The sequence below is a fragment of the Eubalaena glacialis genome, chromosome 12, assembly GCF_028564815.1.
Source record: "Eubalaena glacialis isolate mEubGla1 chromosome 12, mEubGla1.1.hap2.+ XY, whole genome shotgun sequence".
NCBI classification, from domain to species: Eukaryota; Metazoa; Chordata; class Mammalia; order Artiodactyla; family Balaenidae; genus Eubalaena; species Eubalaena glacialis.
The window spans coordinates 37,680,962-37,692,187 of NC_083727.1; the positions used below are offsets into that span (position 1 = coordinate 37,680,962).

The 11,226-nt window shown below is 40.3% G+C and overlaps 1 pseudogene; it reads right to left on the bottom strand.

Moving 5' to 3' along the window:
- Window positions 1-1,379: 1,379 nt before the first annotated feature.
- Window positions 1,380-2,944, bottom strand: LOC133102449 (inositol-3-phosphate synthase 1-like; annotated as a pseudogene).
- Between the last annotated feature and the right edge of the window lie 8,282 nt (window positions 2,945-11,226).

An 11,226-nucleotide genomic window follows, 5' to 3' on the forward strand; every position in this document is an offset into this window, starting at 1 on the left:
CGGTTATATAATGCATTGCATCTCATTTGAAGCAATTTTAAATGGCATATTTAAAGGAAAAAAATCATAAACTATGGGCAAAACACAACAGCAAGTCAAATTTATGATTTCTTTTTCTTGTTTTTGTCTCTACAGTCAGTTTGACGACTAGTGCTCTAACTGATTGTTAGAATTGCCAGACCAGATTCAACCATTCACTTAAACCAGAATACATATTAGGGTTAAGGATGAATAATTCAAGAAATATTTTGGGGGAGCTCTTTTCACATTGCAACTCTAATCAGCAGATGGAATTTAATAGCACCTGGATTAGGCAGAAACTAATGAGGTAAAAATTTCTTCCTCTCTACCTACAAAAAAAATGTTCTCATTTGCACTAGGAATTTTTAAAGGGAAAAATCATTCAGATTATATTTTTTGAGTACACAGAAGGTATAGCAAGTTACCTGAGAGCCTCCCACATGAGAGAAAAGATATATGCTTTTGAATGCTTTTATGCTTTTGAATTCACAGCAAAATGTACTCTATTGGGCTACTAGTCAAAGAGGCTTATCTGTGTTGCTTGTCACTTAATACACACAGATTCTCACATACACCCATACGCACCTACCTGCTACTGCTGCTCTCCAAAATTCAGTTTTAAATTTCCACCAAGGGAATTTCCAGCCAGGCACTACTCACTTGCCTTTCACCTCCTGTTCTCTCTCCTCCCTTCCGATTGACTGGCCTTCAGTATGTCACACTGTTGATTGATAACTTCTTGAAATAACCTCTATTTCCGTAACTTCCTGGGGGACCATAAAGATTTAGTCCTATAATACTCTGAATTTTTAAAAAAATTAGCCTAGGGTAAAATTATGATGATATTTTCTGGATCTTGTGGTATTTGTAGTATGTATCACTTTTAAAAACTTGTAACTTGTTTTGACTTTCTCAGTCTAATCCTCTGATTCTAAGAGCAATATGAATTTAATAGCATGTAAATTCAGCTGTTTTAGATGGTCAGTGAATTAACAGTAAAAGGAGAAAGAATGAATCCTATCCCTTGTTTCTCATGGTGACCGCAGAATTTTTTGTTTTTTTTAGTTTTATGTTTCACACATAACAATAACATAGTTTAAATAAACTTCTGTTTTGTTAACCCAGTATTGTTTGTTATAGGATAAAAATAGTAAAACCAAGAAAGCTGTGTTGTTTTGATTAAAGAACTTAGTTTGGTTTTGGTGATGGTGATCGTAAATCTACTGATTTGCTGCATAAAACTTTTTTTTTTTTTTTGGATAGTGGCACTAGCTTTATTATCTTTCGGGGGCCTGGAAGGTTTGGGTTCTGAGGAGCAATGGGGACAGGAGTTATGGGGGAGCTGTATGGCCATGGCCTTAGGTGGTGGGCATCTGGGGTGACTCAGCCTACAAGTGCTCGTTGGCGTCACCAGTATAGCCACTGGGGGCGGTGGGCACTGGTCCTTTCTTGTAAGGCACAGGTGGCAGCCACAAGCCCAACTCGCTTGAGGCCAGGGCACTCCATCTGGCGCTCCAGAAGCTTGTGGTTCTGCGGCCGGAGTCCCACGCAGGCCGTAAGGATGTTCTCCGTGCAGCTGCGGGGGCAGAAGGACACGTTGACCACCTGGCTGCCTGGCGGCACAAGCGGCACCTGGAAGAGGAAGCCAAGTTGAGCAGCCACAGCACGGGGTGGAAGCTCTGCGGCTCTGGGTCGACGTCAGTGCAGAAGCTCACGCGCTGGCACAGTTCTGTCAGCAGCGCCAGGTCCAGCATGATGGGCGCGGCCAGGAGCGAGTCCTCGCACGTGTTGAGCAGCACCAGCGTGTTGGTACCGCCCAGCATCAGCTCTGATGTGTTCATCCAGGGCACGCTTGCTGTCGCCCACGTATGGCACATACTTGATGACCACACAGTGACCGGGCTCCACGACCTGCTAGTAGAGCACTGGGTTGCTGTGCCCTGTGTCGTCCACCACGCTGCTCTTGGACACCTCCTTGGAGCGGAACTGTGGCGGGGTCGACAGGTTCTGCCGGTCATTGTTGCCCATGTGGTTGTACCTCACGATGGACGTGGTCTCGTGGCCAGAGCAGATAAGCAAATCCACGAGCACGGACTTGACCTTGGTCTGGCCCGACCTTTAGTCGTCTCCACCCACAAAGAGGCTGCACTGCCACTTGAACTCGAGGGCACCAGGCACCAGCGTGGTCAGTGGGGACCCACCGAGGAAGGAGCAGCCCTCCAAGACGCTGGCCACCGCAAAGAGCATGGAAGGCGACACTTCCAGGCCCAGCTGGATGGTGCGCAGCAGGTTCTCAGCGGTGTCACTGAGGCCCGGGATCACTTCGGAGAAGTGCTCCGTATTCGCTGTCTTCCGCCTGATGACTTCAGCCAGCCCGGCGCCGGACTGGAAGCTGCAGAAGTCGGTACAGATCCGCTCCAGCTGCTGTGCGCGCGTGCCCAGGATGACGTAGTCGGCCCGCGCGCTCTGGTTAGTTAGCCGCGAGGAACTCTGGGAGGTAGGCGGAGGGCCGCGGGAGCAGGGCCTCCAGGTGCGGCCGCGGTTTTTCCTGTGGCTCCTGTGTGCACTGCATCGCCTCCGCCAGGTTCAGAGACGATTATGGCCCAGCCGTCGAATACGAGGTCGTCGGGCGCCACCATGGGCAGCAGCGAGCTGAAGGGCACGAATACCTCCTGGCCTTCGTTGACCAGGCCCAGGTTAACGGGGCCGCCTGAGTCAGCGAGCCGCTGTAGTTGGCCTCCTTGTGGCAGGTGTGCCTGGGCCAGGACAGGCGCAGTCGGTGAGCCAGCACTGCAGCGGTCAGTCTGGAGCAGTTGTTCCCGCCCCAGCCCATGAGCACGACCGCAAGCCCGGGCACCTGCCGGGCGGTCCGGAAGGTGAAGCGCGTGGACCTGGGGTGCATCTTGAGGATGGCGGCTTCGCGGCTGATGCACGTCATCCAGTGCTTACTGCACCTCGCTGGCCTCGGACTGTAGACCGTGTTGGACTCTCGACCACAAACTCGGTGGCGGCCTCCATCGCGACGAGCGGCGCGGAGTCAGCTGGGACAGCGGCGGACAGCTAAGTAAAACTTTAGAAAGCTTTTAATAGAGCTATAAAGTGAGTCATAAAATAAATTTTTATTTAAGAAGATATCACATGACAGTTTAAATTCAACTTGGTTTGAATCAAACATATCCTCATAGACCAAAGACTCTATGAAAATATTTATCTGATTGGGCATTTCAATGAGAACTAGTCCCTTTGTTTTATGGTAGCTGAGGTCCTGACTGACATCTCCTGTAAAATAGTGAAGGGATGACTTAATTCCTTTTATTTCATAATAATTTAATTTCTAGAAGCCCACATAACCTTACAATCAATTATTTTATTGTCAATATTTAATGGAAAATCTTAGATGGTATGACTGGGATGTAGAATCAAAGAATATATGTTGACAAAAGTTTTAAAACTAAATTGTTTGCATATTTATTTACTCTATGAAGTCTTTTAAACACTAGATGGCGCTAAAAATATATCATGATAAATTTTGTTATTCATCAAGAGGTTGTATTAATTTTATGACCTCGTAAGTTGGTGCATTCTTTGTTTATATTTTTTAAACATTTAAAACAACTTAAGTGCTGCTAGTGTAATTGATTATTGAAATAGGTAATAAAATCACCAAACTGTAGAAATACAGAATTTGTAATTAAAATTATTCAAAGTGTTATTTTGGTGGCCCACAGATATTGCCTTACGCAGGCTTTCTCATCATATAAGGTTCCTCTCCTCTAAATTCACTAAGAGGAAGAAATACTTTGCAAATGGACATAATGAATAGGTTCATGAACTGTTTGATAATCTGATTAATGATGAGGCGTGACATATGAACACATTGATAAAAGATTTAAATTCTTTTTTTTTTAAAACAAAGGAAAACTTTATTCTTTTTTTTTTTTAAGAGATTGGAGTTTATTTATTTATTTTATTTATTTATTTTTGGCTGTGTTGGGTCTTCGTTTCTGTGCGAGGGCTTTCTCTAGTTGCGGCAAGCGGGGGCCACTCTTCATCGCGGTGCGCGGGCCTCTCACTATCGTGGCCTCTCTTGTTGTGGAGCACAGGCTCCAGACGCGCAGGCTCACTAGTTGTGGCTCACGGGCCCAGTTGCTCCGCGGCATGTGGGATCTTCCCAGACCAGGGCTCGAACCCGTGTCCCCTGCATTGGCAGGCAGATTCTCAACCACTGCGCCACCAGGGAAGCCCCAAGATTTAAATTCTTGACACGTGATACTTCCTCCAACAAAGATAACATAAAACTAATGATATGCCACTACATGAGGACATCAGTGATTCATGATTGATTTGTCGTCAGTTCAAGGAATATTTACAATTAGTGCACAGAATGCTTTGAAATGACCCGCAATGTCACACAATTTAAAGGGTTTCCTCAATTTGACAGTAGTCCTAAAATTTTACCCATTATTAATAGATATTTTGTGACGTTGAAAGAAACTTTTATATACTGTTGCTGGTAAACACATTATGATCAGCTGTGCTAGAGGAAAGCCTGAGTTATCTTCCTTGTCCTATGGAGACAGGATTGAAGAGTGTAGCCAGTCCCTGGAGAGAGGTGTGTTAGACAGTAACATAATTCAAGTGTTCCATAGTGTCTGGATCTTGTGATATGTGTGGTATTTGCTGCTTTTAAAAGTTTCTCATTTGTTGTGACTTCTTTTCTCATTACAAATACATATTCATTTTTGTATGTAATTTTGTATTCTTTTTCTTAAATAGGGCTCAAAAAACTGTATAAGCTTCAGATTGCACAAATTATTCGTTTTTATTCCATACAGTCTATGCTTTTTTTTTCACTATTGGACTTTTGTTTATGTTGTTTTCTTTGTTTTTTTATGCCCTTTCTCTCAGTATTGCCTTTCTAATTTCTACTTGCCTAGGTCTACAAGACCTGGTACATATATCATATTTCCTTCATGAAAAGGGCTCTGATCTCTTTCCCAAAACTCCGCACTTCAAGTCAGTCAAGAGTAATTTCTCCCTCATCTAGAAAAATGTATTTTTATTTCTTTTGTGACCCATTTCTTTGTGTATCTTGTATTATATATATTTATGAATGTGTTATTTTCCCCTATTGGGGTCTTAACTTCCTGATGAAAGAGTCTCAATCTTTCCCATATTTGCATCCCATGTAGTACCTAGCACAGTAATTTATATATTATAGGCAACCCACAAATATGTGTAAAATAAATTAATGAGGGCATGAACATTGTTTGATCTGAGGGTCACAGCATATGTTCTTCTCTGCCTGTTTATTTGAACTCTGAATATTCTGGTCTTAGGTGTATGCTTATATTTAAAATACAATATGCATCAACCAGACTCTTGGAGAAAATAAAGGAGCGTATTCTACATTTACAAGAAATCGTGGTCCTATCTCGATATAGGCAACATTACAATACCATAGATCCCTCTTCCAGCATATATTTAGTCTACATCAGGAGGCATCAAACTATAGCCCATGGGCTAAATCCAACCAGCTGCCTGTTTTTGTAAGTAAAGTTTTATTGAAACACAGCTCATTCATTTTTATCATGTCTGTGGTTGTTTTCAAGCCACAAAAGCAAAGTTGAGTAGTTTCGACAGAGACTGTTATAGTGAGCAAAGCCTAAAATCTTTACCATCTGGTGCTTTATTTATTTATTTATTTTTTAACATCTTTATTAGAGTTATAGTTGCTTTACAATGGTATGTTAGTTTCTGCTGTATAACAAAGTGAATCAGCTATACATAAACATATATCCCCATATCTCCTCCCTCTTGCATCTCCCTCCCACCCTCCCTATCCCACACCTCTAGGTGGACACAAAGCACCGAGCTGATCTCCCTGTGCTATGTGGCTGCTTCCCACTAGCTAGCTATTTTACATTTGGCAGTGTATATATGTCCATGCCACGCTATCACTTTGACCCAGCTTAGCCTTCCTCTTCCCCGTGTCCTCAAGTCCATTCTCTATGTCTACATTTTTATTCTTGTCCTGCCCCTAGGTTCTTCAGAACCATTTTTCTTTCTTTCTTTTTTTTTTTTAGATTCCATATATATGTGTTAGCATATGGTATTTGTTTTTCTCTTTCTGACTTACTTCACTCTGTATGAAGACTCTGGGTCCATCCACCTCACTACAAATAACTCAATTTTGTTTCTTTTTATGGCTGAGTAATATTCCATTGTATGTATGTGCCACATCTTCTTTATCCATTCATCTGTCGTTGGACACTTAGGTTGCTTCCATGTGCTGGCTATTGTAAATAGAGCTGCAATGAACACTGTGGTACATGACTCTTTTTGAATTATGGTCTTCTCAGAGTATATGCGCAGTATTGAGATTGCTGGCTCATATGGTAGTTCCATTTTTAGTTTTTTAAGGAACCTCCATACTGTTCTCCATAGTGGCTGTATCAATTTACATTCCCACCAACAGTGCAAGAGGGTACCCTTTTCTCCACACCCTCCCCAGCATTTATTGTTTGTAGATTTTTTGATGATGGCCATTCTGACTGGTGTGAGGTGATACCTCATTGTAGTTTTGATTGGCATTTCTCTAATGATTAGTGATGTTGAGCATCCTTTCATGTGTTTGTTGGAAATCTGTATATCTTCATTGGAGAAATGTCTATTTAGGTCTTCTGCCCATTTTTGGATTGGGTTGTTTGTTTTTTTGATATTGAGCTGCATGAGCTGCTTGTATATTTTGGAGATTAATCCTTTGGCAGTTCCTTAGTTTGCAAATATTTTCTCCCATTCTGAGGGTTGTCTTTTCGTCTTGTTTATGGTTTCCTTTGCTGTGCAAAAGCTTTTAAGTTTCATTAGGTCCCATTTGCTTATTTTTGTTTTTATTTCCATTTCTCTAGGAGGTGGGTCAAAAAGGATCTTGCCGTGATGTATGTCATAGAGTGTTCTGCCTAAGTTTTTCTCTAAGAATTTTATAGTGCCTGGCCTTACATTTAGGTCTTTAATCCATTTTGAGTTCATTTTTGTGTATGGTGTTAGGGAGTGTTCTAATTTCATTCTTTTACATGTAGCTGTCCAGTTTTCCCAGCACCACTTCTTGAAGAGGCTGTCTTTTCTCCATTGTATATTCTTGCCCCCTTTATCAAAGATAAGGTGACCACATGTGTATGGGTTTATCTCTGTGTTTTCTATCCTGTTCCATTGATCTATATTTCTGTTTTTGTGCCAGTACCATACTGTCTTGATTACTGTAGCATTGTAGCATAGTCTGAAGTCCGGGAGCCTGATTCCTCCAGCTCTGTTTTTCTTTCTCAAGATTGCTTTGGCTATTTGAGGTCTTTTGTGTTTCCATACAAATTGTGAAATTTTTTGTTCTATGAAAAATGCCATTGGTCATTTGATAGGGATTGCATTGAATCTGTAGATTGCTGTAGGTAGTATACTCATTTTCACAATGTTGATTCTTCCAATCCAAGAACATGGTATATCTCTCCATCTGTTTGTATCATCTTTAATTTCTTTCATCAGTTTTCTGCACACAGGTCTTTTGTCTCCTTAGGTAGATTTATTCCTAGGTATTTTATTCTTTTTGTTGCAATAGTAAATGGGAGTGTTTCCTTAATTTCTCTTTCAGATTTTTCATCATTAGTGTGTAGGACTGCAAGAGATTTCTGTGCATTAATTTTATATCCTGCTACTTTACCAAATTCATTGCTTAGCTTTAGTAGTTTTCTGGTAGCATCTTTGGGATTCTCTATGTATAGTATCATGTCATCTGCAAACAGTGACAGTTTTACTTCTTCTTTTCTGATTTGGATTCCTTTTATTTCTTTTTTTTCTCTGATGGCTGTGGCTAAAACTTCCAAAACTAGGTTGAATAATAGTGGTGAGAGTGGGCAACCTTGTCTTGTTCCTGATCTTAGTGGAAATGGTTTCAATTTTTCACCATTGAGAACGATGTTGGCTGTGGGTTTGTCGTATATAGCCTTTATTATGTTGAGGTAAGTTCCCTCTATGCCTACTTTCTGGAGAGTTTTTATCAAAAATGGGTGTTGAATTTTGTCAAAAGCTTTTTCTGCATCTATTGAGATGATCATATGGTTTTTCTCCTTCAATTTGTTAATATGGTTTATCATGTTGATTGATTTGCATGTATTGAAGAATCCTTGCATTCCTCGGATAAACCCCACTTGATCATGGTGTATGATCCTTTTAATGTGCTGTTGGATTCTGTTTGCTAGTATTTTGTTGAGGATTTTTGCATCTATGTTCATCAGTGATATTGGCCTGTAGTTTTCTTTCTTTGTGACATCTTTGTCTGGTTTTGGTATCAGGGTGATGGTGGCCTTGTAGAATGAGTTTGGGAGTGTTCCTCCCTCTGCTATATTTTGGAAGAGTTTGAGAAGGATAGGTGTTAGCTCTTCTCTAAATGTTTGATAGAATTCGTCTGTGAATCCATCTGGTCCTGGGCTTTTGTTTGTTGGAAGATTTTTAATCAGAGTTTCAATTTCAGTGCTTGTGATTGGTCTTTTCATATTTTCTGTTTCTTCCTGGTTCAGTTTCGGGAGGTTGTCCTTTTCTAAGAATTTGTCCATTTCTTCCAGGTTGTCCATTTTATTGGCATATAGTTGCTTGTAGTAATCTCTCATGATCCTTTGTATTTCTGCACTGTCAGTTGTTACTTCTTTTTCATTTCTAATTCTGTTGATTTGAGTCTTCTCCCTTTTTTTCCTGATGAGTCTGGCTACAGGTTTATCAATTTTCTTTATCTTCTCAAAGAACCAGCTTTTAGTTTTATTCATCTTTGCTATTGTTTTCTTCATCTCTATTTCATTTATTTCTGATCTGATCTTTATGATTTCTTTCCTTCTGCTAACTTTGGGGTTTTTTTGTTCTTCTTTCTCTAATTGCTTTAGATGTAAGGTTAGGTTGTTTATTTTAGATGTTTCTTGTTCCTTGAGGTAGGATTGTATTGCTATAAACTTCCCTCTTAGAACTGCTTTTGCTGCATCCCATAGGTTTTGGGTCATCGTGTTTTCATTGTCATTTGTTTCTAGGTATTTTTTGATTTCCTCTTTGATTTCTTCAGTGATCTCTTTGTTATTTAGTAGTGTATTGTTTAGCCTCCATATGTTTGTGTTATTCACAGATTTTTTTTCCTGTATTTGATATCTAGTCTTATAGTGTTGTGGTCAGAAAAGATACTTGGTATGATTTCAATTTTCTTAAATTTACCAAGGCTTGATTTGTGACCCAAGATATGATCTCTCCTGGAGAATATTCCATGAGCACTTGAGAAGAAAGTGTATTCTGTTGTTTTTGGATGGAATGTCCTATAAATATCAACTAAGTCCATCTTGTTTAATGTATCATTTAAAGCTTGTGTTTCCTTATTTATTTTCATTTTGGATTATTTGTCCATTGGTGAAAGTGGGGTGTTAAAGTCCCCTACTAGTATTGTGTTACTGTCAGTTTCCCCTTTTATGGCTGTTAGCATTTGCCTTATGTATTGAGGTGCTGCTTTGTTGGGTGCATAAATATTTACAATTGTTATATCTTCTTCCTGGGTCGGTCCCTTGATCATTATGTAGTGTCCTTCTTTGTCTCTTGTAATAGTCTTTATTTTAAAGTCTGTTTTGTGAGATATGAGAATTGCTACTGCAGCTTTCTTTTGATTTCCATTTGCATGGAATATCTTTTTCCATCCCCTCACTTTCAGTCTTTATGTGTCCCTAGGTCTGAAGTAGGTCTCTTGTAGACAGTGTATATATGGGTCTTGTTTTTGTATCCATTCAGCCAGTCTGTGTCTTTTAGTTGGAGCATTTAATCCATTTACATTTAAGGTAGTTATCGATATGTGTGTTCCTATTATCATTTTCTTAATTGTTTCGGGTTTGTTATTTCAGGTGTTTTCCTTCTCTTGTGTTTCCTGCCTAGAGAAGTTCCTTTAGCATATGTTGTAAAGCTGGTTTGGTGGTGCTGAATTCTCTTGTCTTTTGCTTGTCTGTAAAGGTTTTAATTTCTCCGTCGAATCTGAATGAGATCCTTGCTGAGTAGAGTAATCTTGGTTGTAGGTTTTTCTCTTTCATCACTTTAAATATGTCCTGCCACTCTCTTCTGGTTTGCAGAGTTTCTGCTGAAAGATCAGCTGTTAACCTTATGGGGATTCCCTTGTATGTTATTTGTTGCTTTTCCCTTGCTGCTTTTAATATTTTTTCTTTATATTTAATTTTTGATGGTTTGATTAATATGTGTCTTGACATGTTTCTCCTTTGATTTAACCTGTATGGGACTCTCTGTGCTTCCTGGACTTGACTGACTATTTCCTTTCCCATATTAGGGAAGTTTTCAACTATAATCTCTTCAAATATTTTCTCAGTCCCTTTCTTTTGCTCTTCTTCTTCTTCTATAATTCGAATGTTGGTGCTTTTAGTGTTGTCCCAGAGGTCTCTGAGACTGTCCTCAATTCTTTTCATTCTTTTTTCTTTATTCTGCTCTGCGGTAGTTATTTCCACTATTTTATCTTCCAGGTCACTTATCCGTACCTTCTGCCATTCTTCAGTTATTCTGCTATTGATTCTTTCTAGAGAATTTTTAATTTCATTTATTGTGTTGTTCATCATTGTTTGTTTGCTCTTTAGTTCTTCTAGGTCCTTGTTAAATGTTTCTTGTATTTTCTCCATTCTATTTCCAAGATTTTGGATCATCCTTACTATCATTACTCTGAATTCTTTTTCAGGTAGACTGCCTATTTCCTCTTCTTTTGTTTCGTCTGGTGGGTTTTTACCTTGCTCCCTGCATCTGTGTAGTTCTCTGTCTCTCATTTTGCTTAACTTACTGTGTTTGGGGTCTCCTTTTCGCAGGCTGCAGGTTCGTAGTTCCCTTTTTTTTTTGGTGTCTGCCCCCAGTGGTTTGTTCAGTGGGTTGTGTAGGCTTTTTGGTGGAGGGGACTGCTGCCTGTGTTCTGGTGGATGAGGCTGGATGTTATCTTTCTGGTGGGCAGGACCACGTCTGGTGGTGTGTTTTGGGGTGTCTGTAAACGTATTATGATTTTAGCCTCTCTGTTAATGGGTGGGGTTGTGTTCCTGTCTTGCTAGTTGTTTGGCGTAGGGTGTCCAGCACTGTAGCTTGCTGCTCATTGAGTGAAGCTGGGTCTTTGCGTTGAGATGGAGATCTCTGAGAGAGCTTTCGCTGTTT